Below are 20,000 nucleotides of genomic sequence, written 5' to 3'. Positions count from 1 at the left end.
TAATACTACACACAAAATGCATCCAAAGAGGGGAGGAGGGGAAAATAAATAACAAAAAACATTAAATACTAAAAGATTACACCTCAATGCATAAAATAATATAGATAATTGCATTTTGTTTTTTCATTTAAACAAAAATATCGGTCTCATAAATCCCGGGTCAATCTGACCCATTAATGCGTTAACACGAAGTTTTTAAATTGTTCATCGTCGGGTTAAGAAACTGTTACGGCCTGTTTCAACTCGAGACATTGTTGAGCAGGCTGGTCAAAATGGTGAATCAAGACCACAGGAGGGAGAGCGAGGTCACCGAGGATGCATGAGCCATAAGACCCCATTGAGGGAGGGCCAGGTGCCTGAGGAGGTGCCTGACAAGGGATATAATTAACTAAGGCTAATAATTATCGTAATGGGTTGTTTTAATTAAACCAAGCACCCAGTTTTCATTCATGCACCACCTTGTAGTTCCCTTAGTATGCATGGAAAGTTTTAGGCTGCAAGTTTTCATGGTTTTGGAGTTATGGAGGAGACACACACACACACACACACACACACACACACACACACACACACACACACACACACACACACACACACACACACACACACACACACACACTGATGGACGCACTGACATTTATTAGTCAAGATTACAAAAAGGTAACATGCTTGACATTATCTCTCCACTTTTATCTCAATTTTGTTTCCTTTTCCCCAAGTTCTTCTCCAATTCCTCCACCTTATCGCTTTTCCATTAAACCTACCCCTTTCCCTTCTTAAAAATTCAATTTTCTCAATGGACACTTCTCTCTTTTGTGCTGATCTCAGTGGCTGTTGCTGGAAACACAAAACCTTTGGAGACAGATTTATGCCCTTTGATGTGAATTGTTTTTTTATTATTATTGATCATCATTGATTTTACAACAAGACCAATCCAATTCGATGGCAGCACTCACTGCTTTTCCTTTTGCATCTCTACAATGGGCTGATATCGGGTCGTGTGCAGATGATGTTTATCCAGTGAGAGTGGGATGTTTCCAAGACAACGTTGTTTCAGTTTCTCAAGAAACCTGGAATGGAGTTTTTGTGACAGAAAGTCATTGTGTGGATCCCGAGAATGTGAGCAATGCTCACAGAACCGGTGAGCTAGACCTCACCAACACGTACCATTTCTTCTGGCTTTATTCAAATTTATTTACTTATTTTGCCAAAATAATTATGATGATTTTACAGCAGCTGCTTTAATGTCATGATATTAATTCTTTACAGAACGGCCTGGAGGTAATGCAGAACAACGAAGGTCCCGGTCCTCCACGATTCTTCACAAGAAATCCGTTCCGAAGTGGCACACGGCATCTCACTTGCAGGATTCTGCATCCAAAATGTACAAGTGCAGTTACTGTCAATATAGTGGGAAAGTTAAGAGAAAACTGACTGAGCACATGAAGTTACACTCGACAGGGAAGTTGCACAAGTGTAATATCTGTGGGAAAAGTTTTAACCAGTCGAGCAAAGTGGCAGTTCACATGAGAACTCACACCGGGGAGCGCCCATACAAGTGTGTTGTCTGCGGTAAGGCTTTTACGCAGTCGAGTAATTTGGTGGTCCATATGAGAACTCATACGGGGGAGCGTCCATACAAGTGTTCTTTCTGTGGCAAAGCTTATATTCAGTTAAATAACATGTTGGTTCATTTAAAGAGCCATAAAAAATTCCTTCCACGAGAGGACAACGGCGGTGGTTTCGTGTGAGATAGAGTAGTCATATGGCAAGCATGTTCCTGCTTGCCTCAACCGTTTTTATTTTGCCCTCACGACTGTGTTGGTCAACCATGCTACATGAGACGTGGGATCTTGCATGTTCTCCAAAGACCCTGACCTATTTGTAAGGCAATAGCTGGGCTTTCCATCCTGAATGGTCAGTGACCCAGTCCTGCAGCAACTTGTAGAATTTTCTTTCTGTTTGCATTTTTCCTCGACAACTTATCAATTCTTATAGAAGAGTGAAAACAGCAACGAATGAAAGGATTTAATGTCAACAACAAAGTAGGAAGAAGGTGGACATGCTCTGAACTGAGCCAGAGGAAGTAAAATAGAGTGTCGATAGGTACAAGGTTGTCCACTTAATGTAGACAATCGCAACTGAAAATTTTGTATTTTTAAAAAGCAAACACGGGAGATGCAAAGTTCTACAATTTTTGAACATTTATTTGTCAATATCGCATTCAGTTTGCCTTCAGTCTATTTACCAAGACTCCATTGACTTTGGTTTGAAGTGCTTCGACCCTCTCTCGTGTGCATAATGACGGTTTCCGAGGCCTTTTCGATTTGAGCACATTGCCTTTCTGTTCAGATTCTCTGTGAAACCGAAGAATTGTTTTTCTGAATGACGATGATCCTCTTGTCCCGATTACAGCTCCAAAGTGTAGTTGCATCAGTTGTTCTCTTCATCTCAACCAATAGCTACACTGTCCGCCTCTTTTGTTCTTTTGATAGATGACCTTTATTTACCGCATTTAAAAATGCAATGAACAGTTTTCTACAATATTTTCTTAAAACACTGTGCTGTATGGCGTTAAAAAAAGAAATCGCTGCTATCAAACCTGTAAAGAAAAGAAAACCTTCGTTCTGTGGGCCTCCCTCTTTCGTGGTCGAAATGCCATGCCAATGTGTTGTTGCCTTAATGAAGTCCATTGTTGTCAACTTATTGCACATACAGAAGCAAAATAGGATCACAAGCGTGGAAATGACCGGAGTATTTTGCCGATACAAGTGGATAATTATTAAATTGATAAAAATAAAAAAAACACCTCATGCTCACAACTCTGAACCTGCAACGGTTTTATCTGCATATTCTGGTGCTGTGGATCGAATGCTCATGTCGTTGAACCATGGTGGACGTGACGTCACCGTTTTCCAGTTTCTCATCACAATTTGCTTCTCCTGCACTCTCGAATGTTGGATTTTGAACAAATTGCTCAATATTTTACAATACACTCAAATTCACGTGTTTGTGCAATGTCCATCCTCAAACCATGCCCTGCACTCAGGTCTCTATACAGCTTCGTAATCTTTGCCAGTATGATCTATATATTTTTATGTCGTCATTATTTTTGGCCCCTTTTGTTTTTGGTTCATTTGAAGAGCACATGTTTCTTCTTCATTGTTGTTATGGCACTATGGATAATGAAGAAATTATCTGTGCATGCCATTATTATTTTATCATTGTTTTATATTTGCTCTATGCTGGTTTGGTACATTATTCTCATTCAAATTTCATGTGCTTCCATTGAGAAAATATGGTGACTCATTTTATATTTGGGTCACTCGAGTTAGATCATGGTTAAATGATCTCGAAGGGAAATTTTAACTATTTGCTGTTGTGGAGGACTGCCTTTCTTAAACGGAAGGTAAATGTTGTGGTAAATGTGGTAGTTGTTTGCGGAACATGTCAGACCACCCGAGCAATGTTCTAATGAGTCTTGAACTTCACTGAACCTCCTTCATACCCTCAGATATGAAGAACCCACCATATCCAAGGCATTCATATCCACTGATATGTTGACATATCCACTGATAAACTCCCAGATGCCTGCAGTTTTATCAGGACAGTTCATTGAAAAGCATATTGTTTTGAAATAAATAAGATGGCTATCCAGTTGTCATGCATGTGTGGATATAGGGATCTGATGTGGAGTTTTTGGATAAGACTAATCCTTTGGTTAAAAACATTTATTGTTTGTGTTTTTCTCTGACAACCTCACAACCAATAGTCTGCTGAAGACAATACATCATGGTATGCGAAATTATTAACTTGTTCGTCACTTCACTTTGACCCTCTTTCACAGGTCAGGATTTCCGCTTTCCTCCCTTCTTGCTGTCATTGATGGAGTCAATGTCCTCCATCCTCTTCTGGTTTTTTTTTTAATGGATGATCGAGGCTCGTGGAAGAGCTGCAGCAGAAGAGAAGGGAACAAAATGGAAAGGGGTAACACCGACAGCAGAGTAGAATTGATGGTGACAGTGAGATCAAGAGGAGGGGGAGAAGGACACATGGGGGTGAACAAGCTGCACACAATCTGAAACGTAGCAAGAAGAGGAAGGGGAAAGTGGAGGATGAAACAGACAAGGAGCCAACAAATGAAAAGAGGTGAGGGATGGGAAAAAAATCACTAACCTGGAAAAGGGATTGCTTGGGAACTGGTGCTCTTCACACCATACTCTCGATTTCCTGGTATAATTCATTTCAACTCACCTGAGTGGTTTTTAAAACCTTTAGCAGATCCACAACCACAAGCAAGTTGCTCAGCAACATGACAGGTTGGTTTGTTACAGTTCCCTTCTGAACCTGCATCATGTCGGGGACTCAGGTTCAAATCCGATATACAATTATGTTCATCCATTTTCGACTCACCTTGTGATCAAATTGATTTTAAAAAAGTGCACCGATGTCTCTTCATGTCCTTATCCTGCATGTGATTTATGTTTCAGCTCTTTTTTGAGCATGACATCAACATATTCGGGGTGTCTGAAAATGAATGTACCAAAAAGAATGTTGAATATTTTTGTTGTTCGCTGAGTACCTGCCCGATGTGAGATCTTGTTCCAAGCATGCAACATGTTCTGCTGACTCATGTCTGTATTTGGGTGGTGAAAAGGCAACTTACAGCTGCCTCATTCGCTCGGGGAAAAAAAAAATAACCCAGGTTACATGCATGAAGCCAAAACATACCGACTACTTATAATTCAAAGCACCTCACTGCACTGGAAAATGGGACAGGAATACTGTAATACCCTCTTGTAATTGTAAGACTTGTAATACCCTCTCCCACCTGGAGGCGGCGCTACACGATACACATTTTCATCGAGAATTTGCATTCCTCCCCCCAATACCACTGGCAAAGATAAAACACCCCGATGTCCTAATTGAGGTCATGGTGATCCTACGTAACATGTGGATGTAATTGGGCCAGAACTGTAGGAGTAGTGATGCAACAAAAACACACACACACACACACACACACACACACACACACACACTGGTCAGTGAGTTTATTGAGGATTTGAGATGCTGACAAATTTGAATGGAACACATGCAGTAAATGCGTAAGTTTTAGTTTGTTATGAATATCGACTGTTATTTTCTTTCTTTTTCAGGAGAAACCCCATTTTCTGATATAATGACAAGTCCTCAAGAGAAAGCAAAAATTGTGAGATTTTTACATTAATGTGGTTCAATCATTCAAACCCAATGGCGTTTTCAGCATGAAAGGAACAAACCAGCGTCTGAAAGACGTGAGCGCTCCATACGAAGATGGGTGGATCAGTTTGTGGCTCCACGATCTGTTCTGAAGGAGAAATCTGCTGGAAGGCCAAGAAAGTCAAATGAAAGGGCGAATGCTGCTTTGGAAGCATTTACCAACAGCCATAAAAAGTCAATTAGGAAGAGCATTACTTGAGGTAAACATTCCGAAAATCTCTGATTCTCTGTTCATGATATCCTTCATAAAAAATTGAGGTTTAAATGTTATAAAATTCAACCAGTTCACCAACTTTTGAAAGAGAATTATGAAACAAGAGAATGTTTGTCAATAATTAATTGAATGGATAGAATCGTACGGACATTTTTTATCAAACTTATTTTTCGTGATGAGGTTACATGTCACATATCAGGCAAAGGTAATCGTCGCAATTGTGGGATATGGGGAGAAGAACATCAGCATGAATTGTATGAACACGAAAGGGATTCACCGAAAGTAAACATCTGGTGTGCCATGTCACGGTCTCACATCCATGGACCTTATATCTTTGATTAAAGCACTGTCACCATAGTGGGGTAAATTGGTGACAAATTTGGGATTGATCTTGCAAAAGCAGATACCAACATGCTATTTGGCACAAAGTACTATAGATATGTCTAGTTTAATTTTTCAACGAGACCCAAGCTGGCAAAGCCCATGATTGGCTGTAATTAAGTCATGATCCAAGATGTCTGCCAATCACTATATACATAAAGTGACAGTGTAAAAAATTTCAATATCAATTATATTTACAAAAAATATTTATCAAAACAGTTAAATAATACAAAAGAAATCATAAAATATGAATTGTAATAATGTCTATTTAATTAAACTGCCCAATAAAAGGAAAAAAGTAATGAATTTTTGTTTTTTTCTCATAATACTATATGAAAACCATTGATTTATGAAAAAGTTACCTTAAACATGGGTTTTTCTCTTTTATACTTGAATTGTATGAGTTCTACAACAGAAAAATAAGCTAAGATAATTAACTTCTGAAGTTAGAAGTTTTTTTTTTTTTTTTTTTTTTTTTTTTTTTGTATACCTTGGTCGAGGCTCGTATGAGAGCTAACACACAACTCACAGCAAGGAGGCATGAGACAAGAGGGGTGGGAGTGGAAGGGACAAAACATTGGGGAACAGACACAGGTGAACTGTGGAAGGGAGAGGGATGGGGATGGGACGGGGAACATGGCGAGGAGAAGATGGACATTACAGGGACTTTCAGGAAGGAAAGCAGGAGAATTGAAGGAAGTGGGCATGGGTGGATTATCGGGGGTAGAAAAGATGGAGGATTTGGATGGCGGAACAAAAGAGCGGGGGCTGAGCAGCTGTTTTGAAAGCCTGGAGGGAAGGATGGGAAAGAATAGAGTGAGGAAGTTTATTCCAAAGGCGGGAAAAAGAGGAATGAAAGAGTGAAGATGAGCAGTGATTCGTGATTTTGGTAGTTTTACCAGAAGGGGTTGTTAGCGGACCTTGAGCCGCCCTGTGGAAATGTGGTTGGGACAAATCGCAGAGAGAGCAGGGGGGGCAAGGCTGGAGAGGAGTCGGTAGAAGACAGAAAGACCACCGACCAACCTGCGGTGATTGAGTGAGAGGCCCAAAGACTCAGCTTCATTGCGGGAGATGCCAATGATCTTAAAAGCCCTGGTTTCGACAGCGTGAAGTCGAGAAAGGTGGGAGGCAGGAGCACCAGCCCAGAGGGGAGAGCAGTACTCCATCAGGCTACGGACAAAAGCTTTGTAAGTAGTCAGGAGCTCAAGAGGGCCGAGGAAGGACTTTGCACGTACGGAGGATTCCCAGTCGGCGACTGGCTTTTGAGGCAAGGTTGGAAATGTGACTTTCCCAGGAAAGGTCATGGCAGATAGTGAGACCCAGAAGCTTGAAAGAAAAGACTTCTTCCAGTGGATTGTTGAGAAAGTGGATGGGGGGTTTTGTAAACGGTCCTTTCGAAGAGACATAGTGAGAGTGTGAGATTTGTGTGGATTGAAAGACATGTTCCACGTGTTGGACCAGTTTGTGATTTTATCCAGATCTGCAGTGAGCGAAGAAGCTGCTGCTTGCCGGTCTGAGGGATGACAGATGGTACGGCAGAGGGTGGAGTCATCGGCAAAGAGAAATAGAGGATTTTCCAGAGAGTCCGAGAGATCATTGATGAAAACCAGAAAAGAACAGGGCCCAGAACGCTACCTTGAGGAACTCCAGCCTGCACAGGAAGAGGGGATGAAAGAACTCCATTTAGGGCCACACGTTGACTGCGACAGGAGAGGAAGTCTGCGAGCCATGAGTGGAGATGGCCTTGAATACCATGGGAAGAGAGTTTGGTGAGTCGTGCAGGGTGCCAGACTGTGTCAAAAGCACGTGATATGTCCAGGGATACGGCTCGGATTTCCTGTCTGGCATTGAGGACCTCCATCCATTGATGGGAGAGCAGTAGCAGCATATCCAGGGTAGAGTGACCTGGTCTGAAACCAAATTGATGATTGGAAATCAAGCCATTGGAGAAGAGGAAGGATTTCATGTCTGAAGCAATGATGGATTCCATAACCTTGCTGATGATTGGGAGAAGGCTGATTGGTCTGTAGTTACAGGGATCTGTTTTTGCACCTTTTTATGCAGGGCAGTGATGTTAGCAGATTTCCAAGCAGATGGCAGATGACCTTGGGAAAATGAGAGGGTGAATAGAACAGAGAGAGGGTGAGCAAGAGCAGAAGAGCAGGCTTTGAGGACACGTGGGCTGATGCCGTCTGGAGCGGTTGCAGAATCTGACTCGAGGTTTGAAAGCAAGCTCTCCACCTTGTCAGGAGAAAAGGATACAGAGTCCAGGGACAGTTGGGTGCGACTGGGTAAAGTGGGTAGAGATAGTGATGGGTTTGGGACACAAGATTTAGCTGCAAACACCGAGTTTAGACATTCAGCTTTATCACGTGTGGAATCAGCAGTGCGGCCATTTGAGGGTAAGGGAGGGGATGGAGGGGGAACATACACCAGAAACAGATTTGATTAAACGCCACCAGGATTTTGAGGAGGGAGAGAGGTCTGAGAGTTCAGACTTGAGATGAGAAAGATGTTGTTTTCTGGCTCTCCTGAGGGTAGATACACACTTGTTCCGAGCTTTGTGGAAAGAACTGAGATTGCCCTCAGTTGGGTTTGCTTTCCATGAGGCAAAGGCAAGTTGTTTCAGGACAACTGCCTCGCCACAAGCTTCAGTAAACCAAGGGCGGGAGGAAGGGTAAGACAACTGAACACGAGAGGGGATAAATCTGTGCATGAGGGAGAGCAAGTTTCTTTGAAAGAATTCCCAGGATGAGTTGATGTTTGAGAAAGTAGTGATAGGAGACCAGTCTGTAAGTTTGATGGCTGCTCGGAGACCCTGCCAGTCGGCTTGAGTGAAATGCCAGACTCGACGGCGGTGAGGTGGTTCTCTGATGACAGCCAGAGAGATGTCCACTTTAACAAGGACGTGGTCAGAAGAACCAATTGGAGCGAAGGAAGAGCAGCAGATATTGTCAGGGGAAATTTGTCAAAATCAGATCCAGAAGAGATGGAGTACCATTGGTTGAGATCCGGGTCGGGAAGTTGACCGATTGAGTCAGTCCCAATGAGTCACAGAAAGCTTCGCTGACGTCCCATGGCAGGTGAGAGAGGTACCCACACCTAGCCAACTGGCGTGATGACAATTGAAGTCGCCACATAAGAGGAAGAGAGAGTTTGGATGAGAAGATAGAAGATGGTCCATGTTTTCGGAGAGTGAGGTGTAGATGGAGTCATCACTGTTCGGTGGACGGTACAGTACACATATAAACATGAGGTGGGAGTGGAGGGGAAGCCGAAGCCAGAGGTATTCCTGGGGGTGTGGGGGAGTGAGAGCAGTGCAGGGAGAGTGAGGAATAGAGTCTTTGATGAAGAGAGCAACACCTCCACCAGGACGAGGCTCAGGTCTGTCATACCGTAAGAGGGAGTAACCGGGGAGAGATACTTGGGAGTCAGACACGCCTTGGGGAGAGGAAAGTTTCTGTTAGGCAGATAATGTCTGGTTTGTCAGTGGCAACCTGCATGGAAAGATCTGAAAGGTTTTGAGCGAAGGCCCCGGATATTTGAGGTCCACACATTTAATGAAGAGGTAGGGGAGGAGGCTTTGGGTGCAGGAGGTGGAGGGGGCGGGGAGGGTAGGACGAGGGACGAGGGGGGAGGTAAGGAGGGTTGCTGAAGGAGTGTGGGGTATTGCAGAATAGCGAGGGGAGGGGGCCGAATGAGGAGGAGAAAAGGCTCTGTGGTGCTGGGAGAGAGGGGGGACAAGAGACAAGGAAGATGGCAGTTGAGGATTTGAGGAGGTGGAGTGAAGAGATGGAGGTGAGAGGGCAGTGGAGGGAGGCAGGTTGGTGGATGAGAGGGGGGGCAACTTAGAGAAGGAAGAGTGAGGGGGATGAAAGGTGGGAGAAAGGTGAGGGGGGAATTTTTGAAAGAGGTGAGAGGGAGGCTTGGAGGAGAAGAGTGGGATGGTTGCTTTGAGAGTGAGAGTGAGGGGTGAGGGGGTGAGTTGGCACTGAAGTTGGAAAAAAGAATGGTTGATGGAAAGCGAGCATCCATGGCAAACTGTGGTTTTTAAAAGTTTTAGGTCAGAGATGCGATTTAACACAATTCTTGATGGATGCAATGAAGGCGAATTCAGAGCATGGGAGAGAAGAAGCGCTGTAATAGTTGGATTTTTTAGGCAAGGAATGAAGGAGAGGTCGAAAATGAGAGCAGTCTGTTAAAATAGCAGAAGAGAAGTGCATTGTAGTGAAACAGTAAAGAGTACCACATGTGTGAGAGAGGAAGATGAAGCATTATAAGATTGTTTTGTTGTTAATATTAATGTATGAGAGAGTTCAACAGATTAGGTCATGGAAGTGTAAAAAAAAAAGAAATCGAGGAAGACGAGGAGGAAGTTAAGAGGAAGAAGAAGTAGCAGAATCGGGAGAAGGTGAGCGTGTTGTTGTTATTGTTGGTTTTTTTTTTTTTTTTTTTTTTTTTTTTTTTTTGAGATAAGAAAGAGATAAGTTGGGAGAATGGGGGATGTTTGGAAAGTGGGGAGGATGAAAATTGAAGGTAATGGGGAGGATAGAAATTGAAGGTAATGGGGAGAAAAAACAAACAAACAAACAAAAAAAAAACGATCGAACACCGAGTGGAACCGGTAGGCCTCAAACCTAGGACTAGGCCTCAAACACCAAGTAAGAACGTCGACAAAAATACTCACAAAATAGCACGATTTTTGAAACAAAACCGAACTAGGAACACACATTAACATGTAGGTGAGAAAATTAAACAGTTAAAACGGGACAAATAACAACCGGAACTTAACTTTGAGAATGTCAGCAGGGAGCCCCGAAGGAGACCTCTTGCCGCTCAAAACCGGAACCGGAAGTTACTAAAACAATAGCATCATTGGGAGCCTCCTGGAAGGGGATTCCCGAGGGATGCTCCTGGGAATCCCGGGAATTCCCGGGGAAATCCCACTGGCTCAAAAACCTCATGGTGCTCTCAGAGGACTTATAAAGAAAAAATAAGGTAAGATTTTGGCTTGATTTACTTTTATAGCTATTCAATGTATAATTTTAGTATTGTAGAAAGGCAGTAAATCATAGGCTCCGATATATAGCATTTTTACAGCGCATGCACTGTATACAGTTGCACCGAGTTTGAAATGTCCCCGGTGTCTACCACGTCTCCGGTGTCCCCCCCCCCCTCCCACGTGCCTCAAGACAGCCAATGACGGCCGTCCGGTAGATGGCAGTGCGTAACCTAGACGGAAATGGTGACAATTGACGGAAATACCCGAGTATTTCAATGGAAATTTGTGAAACTAATGTGTTATATATGTGAAAACCATTGAATGTATTGCTTGATGGAAAAAAAAACCAAGAACCGCTCCCCTCTCATGTACGAACGAACGAAAGACGTCATTTCCGCCCACCATCGCATTTTGCGCCAAATGCTGAAAGCTAAGTTATTCTTATGCCATCATTCTGTTTTGCACTTGATGTTTGAACTTGACCATGTCCACTATGCCAGATGACTGCCTGTTTTTGTGAAGAGTCAAAAATAGTTGAAGACCAGGCACCCAAGTGTATACAAGGAGTTGATGCAAGGAAAATTTGTAACTCAAAAATCCCACAGGCCATTCTCTAGTCTTTCAGATGATCAGGTGCACGAGCAGAATAACAGAAATGTGAAACATGATGGAGGTGCCGTTGATATCCTGGACAATCCTTCTGCTCTCATGAAATGGATGATTTCAGGACCTGAGATTGCCAGAATAGTGACCGAATTTGAAGAGGAGTGTGGAATAAATGGCAATGTGGAAGAGGAATTTCACCATGAAGACACAAAGTCGTTCCAGAAACATTTTGAGAAACACATCAGAAATGTTGCAGAAATATTTGAAGAAGAGGGAAACCCTTACCAAGAAGGAAATACACTAATGTCTCTGATTGATAAAAAATGTTCTGGAAGGAAAGGCTGTTGAATCTGTGAAAATATCAGCAAAGATTGGAAGTGACCAGTACCAAACATATGTCCAAGAGAGACTTGAAAAGAGCAAAGTGTCTATCCATGATGTCATTCGCAAGAACAAGCTCCATCTTTTCCATCAACCAAATTCTCCCTCAACAAGAAATGCAAAGCAGAAAGTATCAGCTTTGACTCAGGATTGTCATTTATTTTCTCGCTTATTCATTGCATGCCAAAGTTCGGGAAGGGGACCTGGAAGATTTCTTTAGCCATGAGAACCATTCCGACCCCCCATCCCTTCAGAATTTGGAAAATTAAGGAAAGGTACTAAATCAGAAATCATGGAGTGCCTAAAAGAATGTCGATCGCCAGAGTATGCTGAGCCAGATTATACAGCTGTACTCATTGATGGACCAGCTGTTGTTCACATGGCAACACCTGGAAAGGCAGTTAATTTTTCACGATACAGCAAATATGTCTTTAAACCAGCAATTATGAGCAATTCCAGAAAGGCATCAAGAGTAGATGTGGTATTTGACCAATACTTCCCAAACAGCTTAAAGGAATCTTGCAGAGACGGGGAATTGGTAAAAAGGTCAAGGTGACCCCCTCAACAAGAATTCCTTAGAATTGGAGCAACTTCCTCAAAGTGGATGATAACAAAGAGGAATTATTCAAACTTCTTGCAGAGGATTTGATAATGGACCAAGATGAAACCAAAACAGTTGTGGTGACACATTTGGACAACGTGAAGTCATCATCTAGTATGTTTGAGGCAGAGGAGTTGTCTCCTTGTGGACATGAGGAAGCAGACTCGCGCCTACTTCTGCATGCCAAACATGCTGTTAGAGAAGGACACCGCAAAATACTCATAAGGACTGTAGATTCTGATGTTGTTATCAGAGCCATCTTGGTCTATCATCAAATTAGTGTTGAAGAATTCTGGATAGCATTTGGAGTGGGCAGAAATAAATGCTACATCCCTATCCATCAGTATGCCAGAAGTTTGGGACCACAGATGTGTTCAGCTCTGCCTTACTGGCATGCCTATAACGGCTGTGATACAGTTTCAGCATTTGCAGGGCATGGCAAGAAATCTGCCTGGAAGGTGTGGAAGGCATTCCCTGAAATCACTGACACATTTGTCAGTCTCTCCATGAATCCTTCTGAAATAACAGAGTCAAATGGCACATCTGGAGAGGTACACAGTCCTCTTGTATGACAGGACAAGTTCATGTACTGACATCAATCAATGCCGACAAATGCTTTTCACCAAGAGAAGTCGGCAAATCGAAAATATCCCTCCCACAAAAGCAGCATTAGAAGAACACTGCAAAAAGGCAGCTTTGCAAGCAGGACACATTTGGGGGCAGTGTCTGATCAGGATGCCAGAGGTACCGGATGCATGTCAGTGGGGCTGGAAGAAGACTGACCAAGGAATGGTACTCCACTGGACAAATCTGTCTGAAGCCTCTGTTCATTGTCAAGAGCTCCTTCACTGGAACTACCAAAAAACATGCAGTGGGAGATGCAAGTGTATTAAAGCTTCCCTCCCATGTACAAATCTGTGTGCTTGTGATGGACAGTGCTCTTGGGATTGAAGGAACATAGCATTGCTGGACAGAATTTCTTCTGCATCTGTGTGTCAATAAGCTCCATATGAGCCCTTGAAATTAATAATTTGCAATATTTACATTGTCTAGCTACCTTCTATGATGCCTCTCTGGGGTATATAAACACAGACAAAAGGTAGACTGAGTAAAAGATTTAACATCTGTAAATACTTCAATTTAAATGTTGTTTAATCAAAATAATGGGAATTAAACTAATTAAAATACCATTATAAATTATTTAATTTTTTTTATGATGTGAACTCAATTTCTTTGAATCATGTATGAAATATGGTAATATCTAACATAATTTGATGGAAATGGTTGTTTTTTTATACTGATTAATTAGCGTTTGGTGGCCATCTTGGATTTTGCTTAATTACACCCAAGTCTGAATTTGGCCAGTTTGGGTCTCGTTCAAATATTAATCTATATATAAAAAACTCCCTTTGTGCCAAATGGCTTGTTGGTATCCACTTTTGCAAGATCATTTCACCAATTTACCCCACTACCAGCATTTCATACCTCAAAATCATACCTCATACCTCAAAATGATTTCTTTATTCCACAACTCCAAGAAAATCCCGACTTGTTACAAAGAGCTCTCTTTTAACAGGATGGAGCACCATCTCACTTTGCATGAATTGTTAAAGTGTTTTCAAATCAAACTTTGCCAGACTGTTGGATTGGTCGAGGAGGACCTATGAGATGGCCCACTTGTTCACCGGACTTAACACCTTGAGATTGTTACATCTGGGTTTTGTTTAAAGTGAAGTCTTCACCAGCAAACCAAGGGACATTGAAGAACTTAAAGATCGTTTTGTTGATGCTGTGTCATCAACACCTGTGTTGGAAAATGTTTTCTCAGAATTTTAACCCTAATTCGATTGATTATATCCTGAATGATTTATGGCACGTAGAAGTTTACTTATAATTCGATAATATTGTTACGTTTGAGGGGGGGGTATGCATTCAAAGGGTAATTAGGATGTTTAATTAGGTATGCCATGCTGTTCGAGTGTACCAGGATCTCGATGTAATAAGTAACAATTCAGTGGTGATAAGTTGTCTAGTAAATGTCCATTTCTTCAAGGGGGAAATGATAATTGTCACGTAATTAGATAGGGACACGGGATAGGGTAAGTGTGTCTGCGTAAACCCCTTTTAGTAGTCCCTGGAGGCTTGCCGTGACGTCACAGGACAGTGCTGCGGATGGCTCCGCCCCGTGATCACGATTGGCGGAAGGCGACGGCGCAGGGCCAATAAAACGGCTCGATTGGAAGTGACGAGGACGGGAGGATAAAAAGGTTCTGTTCAGGGTGAAAAGGAAGAGGAAGAAGATCGGTACAGAAAAACCGTTTTGGTGGAGGTTGTTGTGCTGGGAACATGCTGTGTTGTTGGGCTGATTCGGCCCTGGTTTCATCGTGTCTCGAGGCCTTCCTGAGCCTCGTGCCTCAGCTCGGTTGGCTCTGGGGTTCTGCTGGCTCTGAGTACGGGGTCGAACGGCGGGCGGACCTGCCTCCCTCTCCTGCTCGCAACTTGGCGTCAAAACTGGTTCCCTGGCGGCTGTGAGCGGACTTGGGCCAGGACCAGGAGGTCGACAGCAGCACGGTGTCTCCTGCCCCTGACGAGCGCAACGCCAGCTCGTCCGACGCCAATCCAGGGACTGTTGCGTCCACACCACGGGCCAGCCTGACCACCAGAAATAGCTACGTTTTGTGTGTGTGTGTGTGTGTGTGTGTGTGTGTGTGTGTGTGTGTGTGTGTGTGTGTGTGTGTGTGTGTGTGTGTGTGTGTGTGTGTGTGTACCTGGCGCCTTAGAGGGTTTGAGATTTGTATATTCATTGGAATTGTCTGTGTTTTCCCCACGCCCGAACCCACACCACCATCCCGTCGAATCGCCCCGGATCCCTCTTCTTGCCGAGTCTTGTTATTTCTGGTTAGAGAACTAAACATCATCAACTCAGTGAAAAGCGACTCGTGCCACCTTCCTTGTCCCGTTTGCGGTAGAGCGATTAGAACCGCCATCTTTGGGTCATAAAAATAAACCGCCTTCATCGTTTCGGCTCATTCTACGTTGGCGGGACTGTTCAAGTCTCGTGGACGTCACAATATCTAAACAATTCCATTTTTTTTTAAACCCAAAACTTATTACGCTATTACATGTATTCCTCTCAAATTTATATCAGTCTCTCGAATAACTATAACACTATTCAACATTCTTTTTGGTATATACATTTTCGGACACTGTACAGTACGTGAACCAGGAAACCAAATGACACATGTTTGTATCAGTTAAATAACATGTTGGTTTATTTGAAGAGCCATAAAAAATGTGTTCCACAAGAGGACAATGGCAGTGGTTTAGTGTAAGATAGAGTAGTCATATCGCAAGCATGTGCCTGCTTGCCTGAACTTTTTTATTTTGCCTTCACGACTGTGTTGGTCTTGTCGTCGTCAGTCATCAGATGGCGCATCGTCAGTCCATCCATCCATACACAAATATTTGCAACTTCTTCTTAGATACCGCACACAATTTTGATGAAACTTTCACACAACTTTCATCATCTGGTATGTACCAAAGTTTGTTAAAGGCATTAAAAAAATTCAAGCCCTAAGGGGCTGTACGGGGTGGGGTGGGACCCACCGAGAGGTGGGTTTGCCCACAAAATATGCATTTGCTTTCTTCTCCGAAACCACACAATTTTGATGAAACTTGACTATAACCTTCATCACCCGTAATGCACCAAAGTTTATTCACGCAACTTCAAAAATCAGGGTGGAAAAGGGTTTACGTGGGGGGGGGGGCGGGGGGGGGTTAGGGTGGTTGCCCCTCAAAATAGGGATTTGCTTTCTTCTCAGAAACGACACACAATTTTGATGATACTTGACCACAAGCTTCATCACCCATGATGTACCAAAGTTTGTTCATTGCATTAAAATATATATATATATATACATATATCGTTATTTACTTTCTTCTCCATGAAATACTGTATTTGTGGGTTATCCATGCCCACCAGTGGTTCACTGGTTTTCTCATCCAGCCGTGAACAGGTGAGCACCCAAGGGTGTCGCCTTTATTTTTAATAGTTATTAGCAGGGTGACAAGTACCTTTGCTGCTCGGAGGATACCCGGTGCTGCCCGGCTGGGTGAGCTTTTCCCGACGGTGATTTCGGGACATGTTGGACATTGAAGAGCTCTGGAGTTATTGGCCTCATGGTGTTTAGCTTATGCCTGCAGGTCAGCGGCAGCACTGCCTGAGCCCACTTCCTAATATACACTTTCTAGCTACCTTTGGTGGCCTCAAAATTGATGTCAAGGCCCATGTGTGGTAGCTTAAAACCTTGCCCAGATTCTGAAGTGCCTGCACCCAAAATTTGGCCTCTGGCTGCTACGGTTCGATCGTGATAGAATAACATACAAACACTTTTTAAATATTTATATGGATTATTGACTAACTGTCTTAGCAGAATAAATGAAGAGTGAATACATTTGAGAGAAATATATAATGTATGTGAGCAGTCCGAGTATGCTCTGGAGTGCATTACAACACTGGTGGGAAAAGATTGACTCAAACACAATCCCTAAACGAATTACATCAATCCCAAATGGAGTTGAGATGGTTCTCAAGGCAAAAGTGATTATTATTCAATCACACTGATTATTAACCCCCCATTGGACTTAGTCCAAAACAAAGGTTTATGGATTTGGTCTTGATTTTCATGTGCCTGCATACGCAACCATATCTCAGACATGTATGGACTGATTTTATTTGTACTTCACAGAAAGATAACACATGATGGTTTACATATGTACATCATTTTTTTTTGATGCACTGGTGGCCATTTTAGTTGTAAAAAAAAACAAAAAACTGTTGAACACATCCTCAACCATTGCTCAGATTTGCATTTACTGATGTTGTTCAAACTTGGCACACATATAACAAATGATAGCTTACATGTGCACGTCATTGTTTTTTTTTTTTTCGAGATGAAATCCAAGATGACCAACTGGTGGCCATTTTGTTTCTTAAATGTGTACCCAACCATTTCTCTGACATGCATGGTCCAATTTTGTTCAAGCCTGGCACAAGCACAGTACCCAATGGCATACACTTGCACCTAACTATATTTTGTGATCTGATCAAAGATGGCCGACTGGTCAACTGGCAGCCATTGTAGTTGTAAAAAAGAAAACAGTTAGTTTTCTTTTTACATTTGAGACAATAACTCATTTATTTATGAGAAATATTCACAAACTTTCATGAAGAAAATACTTCTTTTGATTTTTCTTTCATCGTGTGTAATACAGTCCTTAATACCAAAAGCACTTTAAGAATAACTTTCAGATTTTCATCTCTCAATTATTTCGGATTAAAATCAACTGCAAAAGTTATATCTATATCTTTTCCTTTTCTTATAGCAACCACCTTATTAAAATATTCCTCATTCAACGTATTGAATTTTAAGGTTTTTTTTCTTCTTCACCCAAAACACTCCTTTTTATCTTCATATCTAACCTTAAAAATTCTTCATCTAATTTTCTCAATTTTTCTTTCACTTCTACCTCACTTGTGCACCTTATCAACCATAAAGGATGTATCAACATCTATTCCCTCATTTAAGACTGTTAGTCTGTCTGCCGAATGAGGTGACCTCAAAGTCTCTAATAAAGTTTTTTTTCTCTGTAGATTATTGTAGTATAGGGTCTAAGTTAACATCCTAGGGTGGGTGTGAAACAATCACCCTTGGGAATTTTGAGAAATCCATGATGGTGGCCAAAATGGCTTCCGCTTTTAGAAATACTACTATGGTACCCCCAAATTATGCTGGAGAGACACGTAATCCATCAAAATAGGGGTTTTCGAGGATGCTCAATTCAGAAATTTAGCCATGAAAACTGGGTATTTGTTATTTTTTTGAGTTATTGGCGATTTTCGGAAGAAAATACTTGCTCGGAGAGGCCCACGGTGTCCAACACAAAATGTCATACGACTTCACTAACATGACAGCAACTACATATATTATAGTAGGCCTACATAAGGCCAGTTTCTTCTTTGTAATTTGTTTCAGAAAGAGAGATTTCCTGCTATTTACAGGCATAATATGTGTCAAGCAAGCACTGCATCAGTCAGGGCACTTTGATGTTGTTTTGCTGAAAATTATCTGAATTGTGGAAATCCAACTGCTTCATGATTTTCAAAACTGATTTTGTAACAGAGAACAATTTTTCAGGTCTTTCTGCATGATGGTGGTGGTGATGGTGCTTTTTAGAAGTAGATGCATGTGCATGTGTGTGTACATAAGAACAAAGGCTTCAAGTTTCGACATGTGAGCAAAGACGTAAGTGCTTCAGAATTTTGAATATATATATATATATATATATATATATATATATATATATATATATATATATATATATATATATATATATATATATATATATATGCCAAATTTTGTGGTCATATGTGACATATTCTTTCCAAAACTTAATTCATCATGTTTATTTACAGGTACTTCTGGTGGTGGTGGTGGTGTTTAGTATATGTAGATAATTTTTGTGTACATGTACCCTGAATGAACAATGTGTGGAAAATGTGTGTTCAAATTCAAGTATGGAAAAGATTGTGCACAGGAATCAAAGGCTCTGCAGAAAAACAGTGGACCTGAGAGAATCTTGTCAATTATAGATGCAAGTCAGAAATATGGAGATGACTTGCACATCGAATTGCATGGAGAGTGATCAGAAAATCCAAACTTGACAATTTTCTATCACAAAAACTGTGTCTCCAAGTATACTTCCAAGTCAAATCTGGCAAAATATGAATTACAGAATGTTGCAGAACAACCCCCAAGTAAACTACGAAAGTCTTGAGTTCAATTCAATTTTAGAGAACATTGTCTGTATTGTGGAGAGATTTGTGACCTTGAAAAGGACCCAAAGCACCCTGGGAGATGGAGACCTGCCTTCCTCTGTCGCTCCACATACTCTGAGCATTATAAAAAGCCCTACAAAGACTTTTTGCTTGAAAGATGCAGAGTACGTAATGATGAATAGGCCATTCAGGTCAGGCTTCGGCTGGAGGGGGCCCTGGATCTGCATGCTGTAGATGCCAGATATCATAGGGACTGTATGTGCAAGTTCATGGCCCTCCGAAACATCCAACCAACAGGAAGAAAATCAGAAATGGATGTGGTTGATCCAGGACTATAGGCTGTCTTCATCTTCATGCTGGAGTACAAGGACAGTCTCTGAAATTCAGTTGAATTATATGATGTTTACAGTAGTTGTAGTGTGAGGTCATTGTCATGCTCACGTGTCATTGAGAAGGTAAAGGAAAGGTTCTCTGATGATGTCATCGTTTTGTCATCCCCTGGCTATGCAAGCATCATCACATTCAGGAACTGTGCTTCTTCTGTTTTGAAGATCGTGAGGGATGAGAAAGAATATGATGACTTGGAACACAGCAAGATTCAAGTAGCCAGATGCATTGAACGTGAATGCAAGGAAATTAAGTACGAAAGAACACATTATGACCTTCACATTGACAAGGACAAGATGGACGATGTGGTTTCTCCTACACTATCCTCTCT

At 42.0% G+C, this 20,000-nt stretch overlaps 1 long non-coding RNA gene and 1 pseudogene across 3 annotated transcripts in view; one reads left to right on the top strand and one right to left on the bottom strand.

Annotated features, from left to right (window-relative positions):
• The window catches only part of LOC147029176 (uncharacterized), a 157,277-nt pseudogene extending 153,609 nt beyond the window's left edge, over positions 1 to 3,668 (top strand). Inside the window, exons 19-20 of the transcript XR_015056977.1 lie at positions 1,007 to 1,141; positions 1,270 to 3,668. The product of XR_015056977.1 is annotated as an uncharacterized LOC147029176 (transcript). The remainder of the gene's footprint in view (positions 1 to 1,006; positions 1,142 to 1,269) is intronic.
• A 1,373-nt stretch (positions 3,669 to 5,041) lies between these two features.
• The window catches only part of LOC147029174 (uncharacterized), a 76,404-nt gene continuing 61,445 nt past the window's right edge, over positions 5,042 to 20,000 (bottom strand). The window contains exon 3 of one of the 2 annotated variants that reach the window (XR_015056834.1): positions 5,042 to 5,363. This is a non-coding gene — a long non-coding RNA (uncharacterized LOC147029174). The remainder of the gene's footprint in view (positions 5,364 to 20,000) is intronic. The other variant, XR_015056835.1, reaches the window with a different exon arrangement.

The sequence above is a fragment of the Eptatretus burgeri genome, chromosome 4 (genome assembly GCF_056783735.1).
Source record: "Eptatretus burgeri isolate ZD-2024b chromosome 4, Ebu_testis_v1, whole genome shotgun sequence".
NCBI classification, from domain to species: domain Eukaryota; kingdom Metazoa; phylum Chordata; class Myxini; order Myxiniformes; family Myxinidae; genus Eptatretus; species Eptatretus burgeri.
Note: the sequence above shows the minus strand (reverse complement) of the source record. Positions and strands in the feature narration are given on the sequence as shown.